Source organism: Meriones unguiculatus, chromosome 18, assembly GCF_030254825.1.
Source record: "Meriones unguiculatus strain TT.TT164.6M chromosome 18, Bangor_MerUng_6.1, whole genome shotgun sequence".
NCBI classification, from domain to species: domain Eukaryota; kingdom Metazoa; phylum Chordata; class Mammalia; order Rodentia; family Muridae; genus Meriones; species Meriones unguiculatus.
The window spans coordinates 73329832-73348249 of NC_083365.1; the positions used below are offsets into that span (position 1 = coordinate 73329832).

Consider the following 18418-nt stretch of genomic DNA (forward strand, 5'->3'; position numbering starts at 1 on the left):
GGGCTAGGTAAGACCGCCCACTCCTCAAAAACAAACAAACAAACAAACAAAGAAACAAATCACAAAATAAATAAATACAAAGCTCCTCAGATTAAAAAAAAAAAAATAGAAAAAGACAAGGGACATAAATCCCCTCTGCTTCTGCCAATCGATTTTACAAAGTCTAAAATGGAGCTCAGGGCGTTTGTTAAAGTTGCCAGGACCCCTAAATAGTTGAGTCCGCCATCTCCTCTCCACTGGGAAGTCCAGTGCCCATCACTCTGGAGGATGCGCGGCCTGTAACAGTAACCGTCCCCTGCCCTGACCTTGCTACGGTATTATTTATGACCCCAACTCCCCCAGCGTAGCTCGGCGCCCGTTTCTCCTTGGGCTGCGTAACAGAGCAGGTCTCAGTCTTCTTGAACGGGGCCTGGAGTTTGCAGACGGTCCCCGGGACGCTGGGGCGTTCGGAATTGGCTGAGCGCTCCGCCGGGGTGGGCGGGGAATTTGCAGAACGTCCCTGGCCCGGAATCTCTTTGCCGGGGAGCGCGGCGCGAGCCCGGGAGCCTGGTGAAGTTGGGGAGAGCGAGTCGGGAAGGGTGGTGGAGACCTGCAGCCGATCTCCCACCTCCGCGGCCCCGATCGTGCGGACCCAGGGAGAACGTCCCTGCTTGCGTCTAGGGGCGGACGGTGGACGCGCTGCGCACGGCCGCTCCAGGGCTGGTAGTTTTCCGACCGTCCCTGCCGAGGCCCGCTCGCCCGGCAGCCCTGCGGCTCCCGCGGCGGCGGCGGCGGCCCCCGGCTCCCCGCAGCCAGGTAGCCGCGCCTCGGGCTCTGGGGGCGCTGTGACCCCGCTCCCGGCTGATCCCGGGACCCCCGTTCCCCGGAGCACGGGAGCCGGAGAGGGAGCCCGACTGCCGCCGATGGTGCCGCTTCCCTGATCGCAGGTACGAGCCACCGCAGGGTCGGGCGATCGATTCCGAGCCCCCCCCCCCAGGAGATGCACGCGCCGGGGCTCGCGGGGGACTCCAGGGGGCTGGAGCAGCCCCTGCCGGCCCAGCGCTGACGCCGGGGCTGCGTGGGTGTTCCGGCCGTGTCTGATCTGGGACGGGGGAGGGAACCCGAGAGTACAACTGAGGGACGCGCGTGGAGGGTCCACCACCTGCTCGGGGCCGTCCCCGCTCACGGGACCCCGAAGACCCTTTCTAGCCTCTGGGGCTCTTAGGCTCCCAGGGAACTGTCCGGAGGGGGCTCGGGTGGCGTGGGCTGCAGGCGAGAAGCTGAGATTGGCATTTGAACGCCGAGACCGCGGTGAAGCCAGAAACCAGGCTGCCCGCGTGGGCCGGGCTGGGGTCCTGGGGGTCCGGGAGCTCGGAGTGGGATGTGCCTGGAGCCAGTTGGTAGGGAGAAAGGAGTGGGGCCCGGGCCCCTGGGGAGCAGGGATAAGACGGTCCGAAGCTCCGGGCTGAGCGCCCAGGAAGACCCTTCGGACCCCAGACAGCCGTGGGGACCGCCAGCCCGACCGCGATCCAGCCGGCGTGCACCCGCGGCTGGGGGATGGCAGAGGCTGCGGGATGCATGGGCCGACACCCGCGTACACACTCCCCTAGAGCATGCTCAGTGCGGTCCTGGGAACTTCCTGCCGAGTCGCCAGGCCAGCCTCCTCGGTCCCCTTTGGGGCCGCAGTTCGCTAAATTGGGGGTAGGGGGTATGCGAGTGGGGGCCTCTGTGCCCTTCTCGCCCGCCCTTTCCCGTTCGCGGGCCTGTGGCAGGCACCGGGGTTCTGCTTTCCAGAGCCACTGAGGCCTCTGGAGACGGGGGCGTGGGATGTCATCCCCTGGCCTCCCGCGGTCGGAGGACCCGAGGCCTGGTGGCGCGTTGGTCTGCCGGGTGGACCCGCTCTCAGGGCCCCGCCAGGCGCTCAGTCGCGCGCGTTGACTCTGCGGGAGCAGGTTGGGTGGAAGGGGGTGTGTGAGCCGGCGGCGTTCGCGCGCTCTCTGCCGATGTCACACACAAAGCCACCGCGGGGAAGAGGGAAGGGGTGGCGCTTGATTTTTTTTTTCCCCAGTGGCTTTTGGAGCTCCCTGAGCTGCTTGTGTGTGTGTGTGTGTGTGTGTGTGTGTGTGCAAGTGTAAGACCCAGAGGATGCCTTCTGTTTGGCCCTAGAGCTCAGTAATTCCTGGCCTAATTGTCAGGCCTTGGCTTGGTGTTTGAATGTGGTCCTCGGTGCCTCTGGGGCTGTGAAGTTGGGAAGAGCAAACCAAGGTTTGTGTGGGGTTTCCGGCGGGATGGCAGAGCCACATCTGTCACCACGTTTGGATGTAAGGTCAGATCAAATTAGAATCCACTGAGTTCTGAGTGGAAAGCAGGTTCCTTACCTGACCCAGCGCAGCCTCGTTCTTAAGACTGGAGGGGTCTCTACCCTGGACTTGTGGGAGACCCTTTGTCCCTGGAACGGGAGCTCTCTTGTCTCGGCCAAGAAAGTCAAACCATCTCGTACCTGTCTTTTATGAATTTTCCCACCCTCCCTAAGTTCCTCTAACTCATGTTGTCGTTATTGCTCAAAGCTGAGATGGGCAGGCTTAATCTGATTCTGTTAGGATCAGAACAAAGCTTCCCCCCCGCCCCCCAGAGGACATTTTAGTTTTTCTTTTGCTATCAACTTAATGTCCATGTGATAAACTTACTTGATGCAGGGCCCTGGAAACGGGGAAGAGGGCAGAATGTGCCCAGATTGACCTAGGTACCCTTTTTAGGGACAGAGAAAAGGAGGAAGTCTCAGTCCCCAGTAACTGTCTGTGGCCCAGGTGAACGTCTGGGCAAAAGGCTTGAGTAATTTCCTTCTGGTGTCCATCTCCTTCCAGCCTGCTTTACTAGTTTGGGACATTTGAGACTACAGTCAGTGCGATGAAGGAGTCTACAGAGCTATCTGAATGGCCGCCGTGTGTGTGTGTGTGTGTGTGTGTGTGTGTGTGTGTGTTAGTGTGTGTGTGTGTGTGTGTGTCCTTGCATGTGGGGGCTGGAGCCCAGAGACCATTTGAGACTACAGTCAGTGCGATGAAGGACTCTACAGAGCTATCTTGGCCGCCGTGTGTGTGTGTGTGTGTGTGTGTGTGTGTCCTTGCATGTGGGGGCTGGAGCCCAGAGACCAACCTCAGCTGTCATTCCTTTGCTCAGGATTTGTCCACCGTGTGTGTCTGTGTGTGTGTGTTTCTTTTTTTGACGGGGGTCTGTCACGGGACCCATCTTTCTCCTCCTCCACAGCACTGAGATTATAACTCTCTGTCACTGCCTTTTTTTTTTTTTTGTAATTTAAAATCTCTGTGTGTGTGTGTGTGTGTGTGTGTGTGTATATGCAGCCTCAAGCATCAGTCTGCGCCTTCAACCTTGTCTGCAACAGGCTCTTGTTTTCTGGGCCAGTGGAGACCTAGCTGAGCTCTGAATCTCCTGTCTGTCTGTCATCTTCCCACAAGAGTGCTAGGGTTATAGACACACGTGGTGTCCTGCTGTGTGTGGGTGATGGAGACCAAACTCGGGTCTTCATTCTTGTGCTGCAGGCGTGTTATCCACTGAACCTGTACCTGCATGGCTTCTTAAAAATGTGTGTTCCAGAGGTCAAACTCAGGGCCCCATGGGAGCCATCTTCCCAGTTCCCGAACCAGCCGGCTTTAAGGACAGTGAGGTGGCCGGAGCTTGGTCCCGCCTCTGTGAACTCCAGTGGCTGTCCCCGCCACGCTCTCTGGGCCTTTGGATCTCCTCCCGAGCAGCATGCGCGTTTCCAGTGCTCTGTGTGTGGAAGTGTGAACACTGTGCTCATTACACATTCACACATCTGAACACATTTTTCTAAGGAACGTGCATATGGATGTGCATCCGCAGTGTTCTTGGGGAGAAGCTGGAAGGGACCCCGAGAGATGACAGCGATTCAGATCTCCTCCCTTCCCAGGCAGTTTCCTCAGTTTCAGAAGAATCTACCAGCTCAGCTTGCCTCCTAAGCGTGGAAATGCCAGTCCTGCTGTCACAGCTGAGGGGCTTGTCCCAGGAGAGCAGCTAGTCACCGTTTCCTGCTGTCATTATGCCGTGTGTGTGTGTGTGTGTGTGTGTGTCTGAGACACACACACAGGCACAGAGGTTTATGTAGAGGTCTGAAGACAATCTGAGGTACCACCCGCTTTCATGGATCTCTTACCAGCCTGGAACTCACCAAGTCATCTAGGCTGGCCAGCCAGCACGCCCGCCACAGGATCTGCCCAGCGCTTTCTCCCTGGCGCTGCGATTACAGGTGCACACTCTCTTTAACCTGTGTCCTGGACGCCAAATGCAGGTGCTTGCATGGGAAATGCTTTATGTCTCAGGTCACATTTGGGGGGAGGATAGGTGGTGATTCAGAAATGACAGTAAAGTCACAGGGGCAGTCACCAGAAAGGACCAGTGTTGGGGGCCTGGTACCCTCTGTCGCAACCCGTCATCCTCACAGGCCGCCTGAGAGACTCACAGAGACCTGCGTCTGGCTTACTTCTTCCAGTTTGTTCTGGGTGGTGGTGCCTGGCTGGTCGTCAGAGGGATAGCCCTGGTCAGTGATTTTTGTGATGGCTCAGAAAGCTGGTGCTGCTGGTGTTGTCTCGGGGGCTGCTGCAGTGACTGCAGAAGGGGAGGGGATTCCTGGTGAACAGAGCAATGAGCAGCTTTGATGGGAGAAGTGTATGAATTTCAGAATCCAGATATTAGAAGAGGGAAGGACCAATTTTATAGCGGGAGTGGAGTTAGCCTTATGGGTGACAGCTCAGGAGTTTGAGTGGGAAGGAAATGTTTGGAACTTGCCAGTGCAGGTTTTACCAGACTACTGCCTTTAAAGTTAATGACTGCTTTGAAGTACAGTCACTCTTAATAGCCAGAAGAGATTGCTGTAGTTTAAATTTTCTATTGAATTGAATAGAGAGCTGCCCATTCTTTGAAGTTTTGCATAGTTTTGATTTTTGCCCTCCTCCAGGGTCTCATGTAGCCCAGGCTGGCCTGAAGCTCAGCTGAGCTTCTGATTTTCCTGCCTCCATCTCCCAAGTAATGGAATTATAGGCATGGTTTGCACTGCATTAGAGTTATAAATTGCCTAGTCTAGGTCATATCCCTACACTGTTGTTTTTGTTGTTGTTTTGTTTTTGAGACAAGGTTTCTCTGTGTAGCCTTGGCTATCCTGGAACTCCCTCTTGTAGACCAGGCTGGCCTCAAATGCACAGAGATCCGTCTGCCTCTGCCTCCCTGAGTGCTGGGATTAAAGGCGTGCACCACCACTGCTTGGCATTCTCTCTACTGTTTAACATCCTGTGTTCTCTCTCTCCCCTCTCTCCTCTCTCACTCTCCATCTCTCTCTCTCTCTGTATGTGTGTGTCCTTGTAGAAGCCGGGGGTTGATGTTGTCCGTCAGGTGTCTTCCTCAGAGACAGAAGCTCTTACTGAACCTAGAGCTTACTGGTTGAGCTAAGCTGATTCACTTGTGATTTAAGGGAGCTACCTTACCTGTAAGTTACACGCCTGTTGTGTGTGCCACTGGGCCTGGTCTTTCAAGTAGGTGCTGGGGATCTGAACTCATGTTCTTACCCTTGTGCCATAGGCACTTGACTGAGTCATCTCTCCAGTCCTAGCATTTCGCCAGCATCGACCGTGAGCTGTGCAGAACTGATGCTGGGGATGAAGATGCTCTTCCTCCAAATGACCTCCTCACAGGTAATGCAGCCGACCTCGAAGTGTGCTGGTGCAGACCAGTATTTCTTGGAAAGCTGCCAAGACAAGGTCCCAGGAGCCTTGGTATTATGACCACGTAGTCAGCTAGGAGAGTGAGGACTTGTGCTGTTTGGCCATTTGAGCTGTTTTCTTTTTCTTTTTGTCACTTTCACAGTTAAATTTCTCCTTTCCTGACTTGGTCCTGGGAAGGCTGTGTGTGCCGGGGAGGCACACACAAATTCAAAGGAATTGTTTTATCTCTTCAGAACCCCACAGCTGTCTTGTCTAACTCACAAACTTCTAGCAAGGCCTTCCTTTTAGTATTCTGTAATCCCAAAAATCTAGGCAGGTGAGGGCAGTAAGGGTAATAAGCGATTTCATCTTTTGTTTGTGTGTGCATGTTTGTACTGGAACATGAGCAAATGTAGAGGTCAGAAGTCCATGTCAGGTGTCTTCTTCAGTTGCTCTGTGACTTTTTCCTTCCTTCCTTCCTTCCTTCCTTCCTTCCTTCCTTCCTTCCCTCTCTTTCTCTCTCCCTGTCTCTCTCTTTCTTCCTTCCTTTCTTGCACGCTCTCTCTCTCTCTCTTTCTTCCTTTTTATTTATTTATTTTTTTGACAGGATCTCTTACCGATCAGCTACACTGGCTGGCCAGCAAGCCCCAGGGATCCTCGGCTTCTCTCTTGCTAGCACTGGGATTACAGATGTGTGTTGCTGTGCCTGGCTTTTTATGTAGTTGCCAAAGATTCAAATCCAACTCCTCATGCTTTTGTGATGAATGCTTAGGGATTGAGCCATCTCCCTTGCCTCGTAATGCCTGGGTTTGATGGGTGTAGTTGCCCTTGTGAACTGGCACTGCCTGTTGTTTTCAGTGCCAGGACTGTACCACCGCCCCCTGGAGGTCGCTGTCTGCTGCAGTGGTTACATAGCGGACTGCTGAAGAGTCTTCTTCCGCCTTGCTGTCCGTGAGCTCAGGAACTGAGTTTACGCCTAAATACCAGTGCGGTCAATGCTTGTAATCCCAGCATTATGTAGTCAAAAGCAGAAGGATTATTGTAAGTTCAAGGCCATCCTGGTCTACATAGTTTGACACCAGCTAGGGCTATATTGGCAGCTTCTGTCTCAAAACAGCAAAAATACTTGTGTGCCCAAACACACACACACACATCATCATCATCATCATCATCATCATCATCATCATCATCTCTCACTGGTATCAGGTATGTTGAACCTTTGGCCTATGGCTTCTAATAGCTAAGAATGTGGCCCAACACAAAACATTGAGTTACTTGAAATATTGTGAGTTTTTTTTTTTTTTTTAATTCAGTTGCCTGACTTTGTAGATGACAGCATCGTGTTTTGATGTCAAAAGATTGGACATGCCTTCTGGCAGAGCATCTGCCTGGCATGTATGTGGCCCTGAATCTAATTCTCGGCACTGCAGAAAAAGAAGAGCCTTATTTGTCTCCTCTGGTGTGTGTGTGTGTGTGTGTGTGTGTGTGTGTGTGTGTGAGATGCCCTTGAATGAGCATGTGCACATGTGCCCCTCTGAGTTCCTAGTTGTGCACACATAGAGCATGCAGGCTCTGCTCTGCTGGGAGAAAATACCTTTTGTAGGGTATGACTAGATGGCTCAGGCAGTCAAGGTGTCTGCCAATAACCCAAAGACTTGAGTGCAATCCCTGGGACCCTGGTGGAAGAAGAGGACCGGTTTGGTCACAGAGGTTGCGTGTCTTTGTGGAAAACGTCAGGAATGAATGTGAACGATAATAGGGCTCATTGGCTAAGGCTGGGGCTGGGCTGGGCTGGGGCTGGGGCTGGGCTGGGGCTTGGCTGGGGCTTGGCGCTTGCCTTCCGTGCAGGAAGCCTGGGGTTCAGTCCTAGCACTCATAAACTGGCTGTGGTTTGTACACCTGCGATCTCAGAGCTCAGAAGTTGGAGATGCGAGAATCTCATCTACACAGTATGGCTAAGGACAGCCTGAGCTATGTGAGACCATGTTTCAGGAAAAGTAAAGCTGGGAGTCATGGCTGTGAATTGTCACTGTCGCACCTGCTTCATTTGGTCAGTGCCATCTAACTCCTCTTGTAACCAGAGGCAGACACTAGTGTTATTCCTGTGCCTAGCCACAGGAGATTATAATATTGTAAGAGCATACCATCTGCCAGAATAAGAGGTCCAGAGGCCATGGGAGCTGGTGATGAGGCTGTCCTGAGTTGGGCCCTTCATAATGCATCCCCCGAGGAGTCTTAGGCACTTGGACTGGAAGGGACTGTAAGGAAGACCCCTCTAGGTCCCTTTTCTTTGTAGCCGTTGTTATCAAGCTGAAGGATTTATTGAGGTCTCCCTGCGGGGTGTCAAGGGCAAGGCCGAACCTGAGGCTGGGTGCTGAGTCTTAGTCAGGAGGGAACGGTGGACAACAAACTGGTAACAGAAGTGTGCCCGCTCTTATTACAGAGAGGCTTGAGGAGGAGAATGTACTGGCCTCTTGGTGTCTGGGCCTTCTTGGAGCCCACTGTGGGTGGGGAGCAGGTGGCCGAGTCTCCTCCCATTCCCACCGGGAGCATGTAAGCCATACGTCTTGCCCCTGCGTTCCCCCACCTTCAGGTTGGCTGTTCCCTTAGTTGACATCTCCAGGATACAGTCTGGGGGCTGGGGATCTCTCCCCGTTGGTGGAGTGATGGCCTAGCCTGCACAGAGGCCTGGGGCTAGGTCCACAGTGCTGGGTGAACCAGGCACAGCAGCTCGAGACTGTAACCTCAGCACTCTAGAGGTAGAGGCAGGAGGATCAGAAGGTCAAAGGCATCCTCAGCTACACAGCCAGTTAGAGGCCAACCTGGACTGCTTGAGACCATGTCTCAAAAACAAACAGATGAGCAGCCACAAACAAACAAACAAACAAAACCCCCAAGACAGTCTGGCTGTGGGTTCTAATGAACTCTGTATGCCTCTGGGCTCCTGTTGCCTCTTAGGTGATTTCTGTTTTTTGGGAGCACAGGGTGACTTGGCAGAGGTGTCAGGGGTACAGTTCGATACGGTTCAGTAAAGGTTGTTTATAAAGCCATTCCCAGATCACTGAGGTCCTGCATTCCCCTCCTCTGACCCCTGACATCTCAGCTGTCTGTTCCCTACAGGCACCTCAGGGCTCATCTGCTCCTTATTCCAAATGTGTTTATCCATCAGTGGTCCCAGGAGGCTAGGAGGGTGTGAAGTTCAGGCTGCTGAGCCTGGCCACCTGAGTTCCGGCTCTGGGGCCCGGATGGGAAGACACTCCCATAGTTGTCCTCTGACCTCTACATGTTGTTGGTACACGCATACATATACACACAAAAAATTAAACATAAATTTTAGATATGTAGTTGTAGTTGTAATAACAGAGGTGGGGTGGGGGAGATGGCTCAGTCAGTAAAGTGCTGGCTACGTAAGCATGAGGACGTGAATTTGAATCCCTCGCATGCATATAAAGAGCTGAACATGGTAGCACGTCCTCATAATCCCAGGTCTTGGGGAGTGAACATAAAAAGATACTTGGGTCTTGGAGTCTGGCTAAATGAGTGAGCTCAGGTCCTGTGAGAGACCTTGTTTCAAACAATAAGGGCATCAGAGATTGAGGAAGACACCCTGTGTCAACCTATGACCTCTTTGCTCACATACATACACACGAACACACACACATGTACATTCTCTGATGCAAAAACAAATGCATGTGAAGTGTGTAAGTCAACCCACGTGATCACTTTGAGCTTCAGCCTTTCTTGGTTTGAGAGGGGGTGGGGGACTCTCACTTTAATGCCTGGGCTGGCTTTGAACTCTTGGGCTCCAGTGATCTGCCTTTGTCAGCCTGGGGAGTAGCTGGTGTCACCGTGCACCTGGCTGGGCTTCAGTTGTTTCCGTTTGTCTTGAAGTCAGGCCTGCAGTGGCGATCACACTGTTCTTGACCCGGAGACCTATCTCAGCCTCTCAGCTGCTGGGATTTTAGGTGCGCACTGCCAAGCCCAGCTTGGACCTTGGCTATTACATTAGGATGTGAGAGGGAGTAAGTGAGCTCCAAAGGCTGGCCAGTCCTAAGATTGTCCGATTCTCTCTGCAAAGGTGGCGTAGGTAAGAGAGAAACCCAGTAAAATCCTCTCACTGAATAGAAATTGTTGAGGGAACACTCAAGCTGGTTTTCCCTGTGCACAGGCCTCTTTTATAATGTGGACGTTGCAGAGCTGACTTAAGAACCAGGATGTTGTCGTCACCACCTGTTGGGATGTTCACCTTGGCTGTGTAGACAGTAGGTGCTAGGAGCTGGGGTGGTGGTTCAGCTGTTAAGCACTGACCGTACAAGCACCTCGAACTGAGACTGATTCCCGAGCCACCGAAACAAACATGCGAAGCAACAGAAAAGCCCAGCATAGTGGAGTGTGCTTAGAATTTCTGGGGTGGTTGAGACAGCATACCTGGGACCCACTGGTCAACCATTCTAGCCCTTCTTGGCAAATTCCAAGTCAATGAGAGGCCTGTCTGTCTCAAAAGACAAAAGGGTGGATGGTGCCTGAGGAAGGATAGCAGAGATTATCCTCTGGCCTCCCACCCCCATGAATATTTGCAGATGCACAGATGGACACTAAACACACACACACGGGAGAGAGAGAGAGAGAGAGAGAGAGAGTTTCTAGAAGTCTGCTTTCCTCTAGTGGAGCTGTTCTTTGCGTGCGATGTTGCTATCCAGAGCAGAGAAGCTGAGCTGGCTCCCAGAAGTCTGTGGTGCTGTGGCAGAGCAGCCTAGCGGTGTGGGACAGCATGGACTCCTCCAGGAGCCAAACCACATTCTGTTTCCTGGCCTTCCTCTCTGCTTCTCCCAGAACCCTGCTGTGTTTAATGGATGCCATAGTATCACATCGCTCCACTTTTTTCCCTTCTCTAAAATATATATATATCTGTTATTTTCAGCTCTGATCTATCTTTTCTTTTCTTCCTTCATTCGTTCCTTCGTTTCTTTCTTTCTTTCTTTCTTTCTTTCTTTCTTCCTTTCTTCCTCCCTCCCTCCCTCCTTCCCTCCCTCCTTCCTTGCTTTCTCTCTTTTCTCTCTCTCTCTCTCTCTCTTTCTGTCTTTTTCTTAATTTAGTTGTGTTCATGCTAAGGAGATGAGTTTTCTAAATGACCAGTTTCTTTCTCCTGTGTCTTGTTGAGGGAAGATGTGGGTTTTCCTACTCATCAAAATCTTTCCGTTTTTCTTCAGCGGCTTATATAGTGTTTTTCTTTGCTGTGTTCTCCCAGTAATTTGTGTGTGTGTGATGTGTGTGGTGCCTATGGAAGCCATCACAGGACTTGAGATGTCTTCTTTTATTGCTTTCCTCTTCCATTGCTTTGATGTAGGATCCTTTCACTGAAATCTTGTCTTCTTGGCTAGCTAGACAGGTGGTCAGTGACCTCTTGGCCATTGGGCTTCCTGTCCCATCCCTCAGTCCTGGGTTACAGGGAGCAAAGCCATGCACTGCTTTTAGCATGAGTGCTGGGGATTTAAACTGGGGTCCCCATTCTCCCACAGCAGTCACTGCCTCTTCCTCTTGGGCTCTTTCCCTAGTTCCCTTGCCTGGAGCTAAGATGGGCAGCATTTGGTGGGGGTAGGGAGAGCTTCCTGTGGGTGGGTTTCCTTGTGCTTGAGGAGGTGTCACAGGCCTGTGCATGCCTTTTTGGGCAGTGTGGTACCTCCTTCCACCTGGGCTGTCTTCATTTGTTGAAGTTCCAGGCTCTCCACACCCTTTCCCCTTCACCGTCTGTGCTTTGAGTGCCTGCTCCTTGCCCGATTTGAAGGCGAAACTGTTCAGTGGGCAGCACACGTGGCTTTGCATTATTTTGTTCATATAAATGTATTTCTCTTGGCTAACTACCGTCATCTTTCTTCTCTAGTTTTGCAATTCTAATGTTTAAGAACTGCTGCGAGGCCAGACATTTTTCCTGGATGTTCTGCTTTGCTTTTCTGGCGCGGTGATGAAATAATCTGACCAAGAGCAACCCTGGGAGGAAAGGCTTTATCTGGCTTACGCTTCCAGATCACAGTCCGCCGTGGAGGGAGGCAGTGAAGAACCTGGAGGCAGAACCATGAGGAGCCTTCGTGTCACCCGGCCCTCTGTCTCTATTCAGCCCAGGTTCGCCTGCCTCGGGCTCCACACAGTGGCTGGACCCCTCACGTCCTTCCGGAAGCACGCATGGCTCCAGGCCAAGCCGATCATCCCTCAGTTGAGACTCCTTTGTCAGGAGACTCTGGGCTGCGTCACGTTGACAGCTGAAGCTAACTAGGACCCTAGCTTCGTTCGTTGGTTTGTTTTTTAAGATAGGCTATCTCTGTAGCCTTGGTTGTCCTGGACTCACTTTGTAGACCGGGCTGGCCTCGAACTCACAGAGATCCTTTCTCTGTCTCCAGAGTACTGGGATTACAGGTGTGCACCACTGCACTTGGCTTTGTTTGTGTCATCTTGTTGTTGTTGTTTGTCTTGAGAAAGGGTCCCAGCAGCCCACTCTGTCCTTGAGCTGTGTAGCCCAGCTTTGACTCTGACCCCCTCTACCTCTCAGGTGCTGGAATTACAGGCTTGTACCACCGTGCCTGATTTACGCAGTCTGGGTTTCGAACCCAGGCTTGGTGTGGGCTAGCCAAGCACTCTGCTGAGTAAGCCACACCCCTGGCCCCCGCTTTGTTTCTCTGCGGTCTCAGCGCTGTAGCCCTAGCTGGCCTGGAATTCACTGTGAAAAGCAGGCCGGCCTGGAACATGTGGCAGTCGCTCTGCCTCTTCCTTCCAAATGATGAAATTACAGGTGTTTGCCATCATACTTGACTTTACTGGATTTTTCAGCTCCAAGAGTCTGAGAGAATGGGGAGCTCTTATCGAACAGTGGAGCCCTGTCCTGGGCTCAGTGGCACGCTGGAGTCACAAGACAAGCCAGTGGCTGGTTTGTGTACCTCACTCCTGAAGATGAGGTTTCAGCAGCTGCCTAGCTGTCCTCAGGCGGCCAGCTGTGTCCTGGGGCCCTTTCTGATCTGTCAGGTGACGCCTCAGTCAGCTTGCCCTGTATTTCTTTGGTGGCCCTAGTGCGTGTGCCTGGCTGGGTTCTGTATGCCCACGGCAGCTTTTTTAATCAGTGAGTAGGAACATGCGTAAGTGTGTATGTTATTTTGAGGTTTATTCTGTCCTTGTGAATTTTTAGAGTTTGGAGTTCCACGTCAGTCTGAGTTTGTGTGTGTGTGTGTGTGTGTGTGTTTGTGTGTGTGTGTGTGTGTGGAACATGTTCATGTGTTGGAGGTCAGAGGTCAGCCTTGGATGTGGAGCCATGGTCTTGTGATTGTTTCTTTTAAGATGGTCTCTCACTGATATGCAACCTGTAAATAGGCTAGGCAGCCCACGGAATCCTCCCGTCTCCACTTTCCGCAGTGCTTGGACTTTTACCTGGATGCTGGGGATCAGACTTGAGTACCCATGCTTGCAGAGCAACTGCTGTACCAGCTGAAGCATCTCCCCAGCGCCCAGCTGGGAAATTCATAGACATTTTATGTCGAATGTAATTCCTATGCTCATGAAAAGCAGCAGATGGATACTGTGCGCTTGTGTGTATGTGTCTGTCTGTCTGTCCGCACACCATATGAGGTCATCACCGTATTGTCATATTATTTGAAAACAGTAAAAATGCTACGGATAAAGAGCAGAAATCAGGGGTGGAGTGGCTGTCAGCTAAATGAGTGAGTTGCTATTTCACCCATACTGCCTTGTTTCAACTTCTGCTTCAACCAGAGTCCTACAGAGTTTTCCATCTTTTTATGTGTGTTTACGTGCGTGTTATGTGTGTCAGGAGCATGGAAGTCAGCTGTCTTCCTGTATCTCGCTTCACTTTGGTTTAGACACACAGTCTCTCACGACTGTGGCGCTCACCCGGCTGCCCACCCAGCCCCAGGGATCTTCCTGTCTACCGCCCTGCACTGGGATCCCAGCTGTGCATCGCGATGCCTTACCTATCTTAAAGAGTGGGTTCTCTTGGGAAGCGAAGTCAGGTCCATGGCTGGTTACTATGCGCCAAGTTCTAGAAAGTCTGTCCAGTCCAGTAACTCGAAGAGAGACTTTTCTGTTCTTTCATTGTCAGCCTTTAAGTGGAAGTGGTACAAGGTCACTGTCATCTCTCCTGTTGCTACTGTAACAACAACAAACCTTGTAGTTTGAAGCAATACTCTCCTTTAATCCCCAAACAGAGGTCTCACTGTCAAGATCAAGGTCCCCGTTTCTTCTGGAGGTTTAGGACAGAATCCACACCCTCACCACTCGCAGCTTCCGGCGGCTGTCAGCATGCAGAGGCTCGTGCCGTGACCTCCAGAGCAAGAAGCGGTCCTCTGCTTCTCAGGCCGCCGGCTTCAGACCGCAGCATAATACACAGTCATCCTCACTGAGAGCCTAATGTTTTCACAACTGCCTCACCCTGTGAGGTAGTATATCACAGGGTCCAGGGCTGAGAAACTGGACATCCCCAGCCCCACCCCCCCCTTTTTTTTTTTTTTTACTAACGAGGGTCCTCAAAACTCTTTGGAAAACAACTTTTTCATTTTGCCACCATGAGAAACTTATTTGTTTCCTTGTTTGTGTGTGTGTATGTATGTGCAAACATCATATATTTACTGTATGTAATATATGTATATATATGTAATTTATTGTGTATGTGTGTATGATGTATGGGATCATGGGTGTGTACCATGGTATGCAAATGGAGGTCAGAGGACAACTTTTGAGAGTCTGTTCTCTCCTTCCACCTTGCTGAGCAAGAGCTCTCCCGATGTTTCTGCCCTATCGTGGATTCCAGGCTAGATGGCCTCTGAGTGTCCTAGAGAGTCTGTTCCTTTAGAGATTTGGCCTCCCAGCTTTACCTAGGAATGCTGGGAATCTAGAAGTACACCACCCTCTGTGTTCTTAAATAAATAGTCTAGGGGATAGAACTCAGGTCATCAGCGCCTTTGCCGGCCGAGCCACTCACTAGCCTTTCTCTGTCTTTTGAAACAGATGCACACCACTCTTTCCCAACACACTTCACTGTCTAAATAAGATCTGAGTTCTGCTAAGGCCAGAGACAGAGCCAAGAAAAAACTTGCACATGTTCCCCGTTACGTAATGGTTGAGAGCGCTGTCATTACTGTGAGAAAACAGGGCTTCTGAAGATAATGTGTCTGCGGTCACCTAGCCACAAGTACAGAGCCTGGGCACAAACTCAGTCACCTAGTCACAAGTACAGAGCCAGGGTACAAAAAGCCTGCGTTCTTAATCACATGGCTTTTCTTTCATACAAGTGGTCATGCAAAAATAATATGAGAAGTCGCCATGAAAAAACTTCAGATGCGGTAGATAATAAATATTGCCTGTAGTAATTGGATTACACTAATGGCTCCAAGTTAATGGCCTCCTTTGTAGCTTCCATTCTTTGTAGTGTGTTTGCCCTGGGGCTTGCTGTGGTCAGCAGGATGCTATTGAATCCTTGTATAAGCAACTTTTTAACAGCACCTGTGTATTTCTGTTTGGTTTGTTTGTAACTCAGTTTTCTGTCTCAGAGCCCCGGTGTAACTGTGAGAAACATACCCAGGGTAGGCCCAGGCTAGGGGTGGACCAGGATATGCCTCCTGATTCTTCCTAGACCAGCCAGCCTTTCTTCTGACCTTTTCAGTACTCTCCATCGCCTGAGTATTACTTAGATCAGTTCAGCCTGGCCTGGCTTATCAGAGCCTCCCTGCCAGGCTATACATGCAAATACTCTGAGGTTCTATTCACTGAGTTCTGGGGAGATTGGACAGTGAGTTCCAGGGAGGTTGCGTCTGTAGCAATTGATGGCCAGATCACAGTAGATAGGTAAATGGCAGAGGGACTGGGTTTTGTGACCTGTGGAAGATCATTGTGTATGACTTGTAACTAATTTATATTTTATTCTGATTGACTTGAGGTGCACGAAATCCCACCATATATGTCCTTTCCCTTTTAAATATTTTATATCAATTTTTAAGAATTTATTTCTGCTCTTAATGGTGTCTCCATGTGCTGGTTTGTGCCCGAGATGTCCGGAAGGGGGTGAGGGATCCCTGGAGCTGGGTCACAGGTGTTCATGAACTGCCCTGTGTGGCTCCTCTGCTGAGCTGTCTCTCCAGCCTTTTGTTTCTTTTTTAATGTATTTATTTGTGTGGGGGGGGCATCCATGTGTATGCTGTGTGTACACCCATGTGTATTCTGTGTGTGTATTTGAGAGTGCCACAGGGTATGTGTGGAGGTCGGAGGATTTTGAGGGAGTCAGTTCTCTCCTATTCTGTTCAGGCAAGGTTTCTTTTGCATGTGTCTGTTGTAAGTATTTCCGAGCCTTTCACGTAAATCTACAGTAAGAAAGCCTCTGGATCACATCAGGGCCAGCGAGTACGGGTTTTACGAAGGATGCTGGCCTTTCCCACCTGCGATCAGCTTTCACACTTTGTATTATGTTCAGTTTTATTGCCTTAAAACAAAAGCTAGTCAGGGAGTAGCCTGCTCTGACCAGCTGCCCACTTTGTTAACAGTTATTTATTTCTATTTCTGTGTGTGCCTGCATGTCTGACGAGCACCACGTGCATGCAGGTGCCCTCAAGGCCAGAGGAGGGTGTTGGGTCCCTGGAACTGGAGTTGTAGGCAGTCGTTAGCCAACCTGATGTAAATCCAGATCCCGCGGAAGAGCGCAGTGTACCTTCTTAGCCGCTGAGCCTTCGCTCCAGCCCCACTCATAGTTTTATTGGAAAATGGCGGCAGACATTTGTTGAGATGTGCTGCTCATTTTGCTGGTGTTTTACTGGAAAATGGCCAAGCCCATTGGTTCATGCGCTGCCCATTTTGTTAAAATTTTATTGGCACGTGGCTTCTCATTTGTTCATATGCTATCCATTTTGCTAATAAGGTTTTGTTGCTGTTAATATAGGTTTGATTTGTGTGTGTGTGGTGTTAGTAATGTTGACTGCGCAATGGCCTCTTCTGTTTGTTCTTTTGTTGTCTGCTTTTACACGGCAGTGGAGGAGGTCAGGAGCCTGATGGAGCTGAACTGGTCTGCCAGGCCCAAAGTGTTTGCTTTAGGCCGTTAAAGAAAAAATGGCTCTCACAGAGATGATTCCGCAACCCACAGTTCTTGGGACATGCATTGCTTTAGAGGCCTTGGGTGCTCTCAGTACCAAAGCCAAGAACAGTGTCCAAATTGGGCAGATATGAGTATCCATCCTTCTTCAGGCTGCCTCACTTCACCATGCTTAGCCCCAGCAGTTAGCTTTGTCTGCTTCCTTCTGTGTCTGTCAGGCTTGCTAGGGAACTCTCAAACGTCTCCAAAAGCGGTTCATTATGTAACTACGGTAAGCCTCCCCTTTTATTTTAAATGAGGCTTTCTAGTGGAAACAGTTGAAATTCAAAAGGACACAAATTCTCTTCAGGTGCCAGTTGTTTATTCATGAAGTTCCAGCCAAGATATATGTATATGTGTGTGTGTGTGTGTGTGTGTGTGTGATATAATGGAGTCCATTAGGGGAAGAGTTAGAGAGATTGTGATCCTGGCTTCTCTTAAGAGCACCTCTCTGACAACTATGTTGGCATACTTCTGAATGAGCGTGGTTGCTGCAGAGCATACACCATCTAGAGACATTAATCAAGAATGTTTGCAGTTAAATTTTTTTTTTTTTGGAGGGGAGGAAATATCAACCCCAGTTCAGACCTAATTGGACCCTAAAGGCCTCATTCCTTCAGTGCCTATATTTTCTGAGATGATTTTTTATTTATGGCCCATGGGATGGGTGAGTAGGAGCTGAGGCAGAAAGGACTTCAGAGTGGTCTGGCCAAGATAGCACTTTAGAATCTGAAATGGCAGGTGAAGCATAGCCCTGGCCTGTCTGTTTATTAGTGAGCTTGGAGTCAACGTACGTGAGCTTGCTCTACAGCGTGAACAGTGAGGGAGCAGGGCAGTTGGACTCTGACATTAGAGGAAGTTGGCCTGAATATTTTATTTCTTAAATTGTGTGTGTGTGTGTGTGTGTGTGTGTGTGTGTGTGTGTGCGCGTGTATGTGTGTAGAGGTCAGAGAGTGTCACAGTCCCACTTCTAAGGCAGGTCCTCTCTGTTTCGGCCACAATGCTGACTCCAGGATAGCTAGAGCGAAGGCTCCTGGGTGATTCTCTTGTGTACGCCTAGCTCCTGCCAGGAGTGCTGGGATCAAGGACCAGCACACCTGGCTCTTCACGAGGGCCTCGAGAACGGAGCTGTGTTTGTTAAGCTTATGCAGCTGCTGCCTTTCCCTGCAGAGCTAGTCCAGTCCCTCCCTTGAGCATTGTTATGGCCTCATACTAAGTTCATGGCTAACCTGGGCTATATAAACCCTTATCAAAAACAAAACAAAAGCTGAGATAAGAAAGCCAAATTCATACTAATCCATTCTGTGGGAAATAACCCAGTCCCAGGAGACCGGACCTGCTCCTTAGACACAGAAGGTAGAAGGACCCTGAAGGTAGAGCCTCCGTGACTCTTCTCTCTTCGGCTAGACCTTAGGACCTAGATTCTTTGCCTCCCTACCACTGTACCAGGAACCAAGCTTCTGGCACACGGAGCCTCGGGAGGGTGGCAAGGCAAAGCAGATCCAGGAGTCAGGTTATCACATGAGTGGAACTTGAACCACTGCTGATCATTCTTCAAGGCCTTGGGAAGACCGCATGGGAAAATGTTATTTTC

The 18418-nt window shown here is 50.7% G+C and overlaps 1 protein-coding gene across 3 annotated transcripts in view; it reads left to right on the forward strand.

Moving 5' to 3' along the window:
* The first annotated feature begins 487 nt into the window (after positions 1–487).
* Positions 488–18418, forward strand: part of Mgat5 (alpha-1,6-mannosylglycoprotein 6-beta-N-acetylglucosaminyltransferase) — a 278229-nt gene continuing 260298 nt past the window's right edge. For all 3 annotated transcript variants that reach the window (XM_060371867.1, XM_021641418.2, XM_060371868.1), the window contains exon 1: positions 488–926. The gene's annotated coding sequence lies outside the window, so the exon portion shown is untranslated. The remainder of the gene's footprint in view (positions 927–18418) is intronic.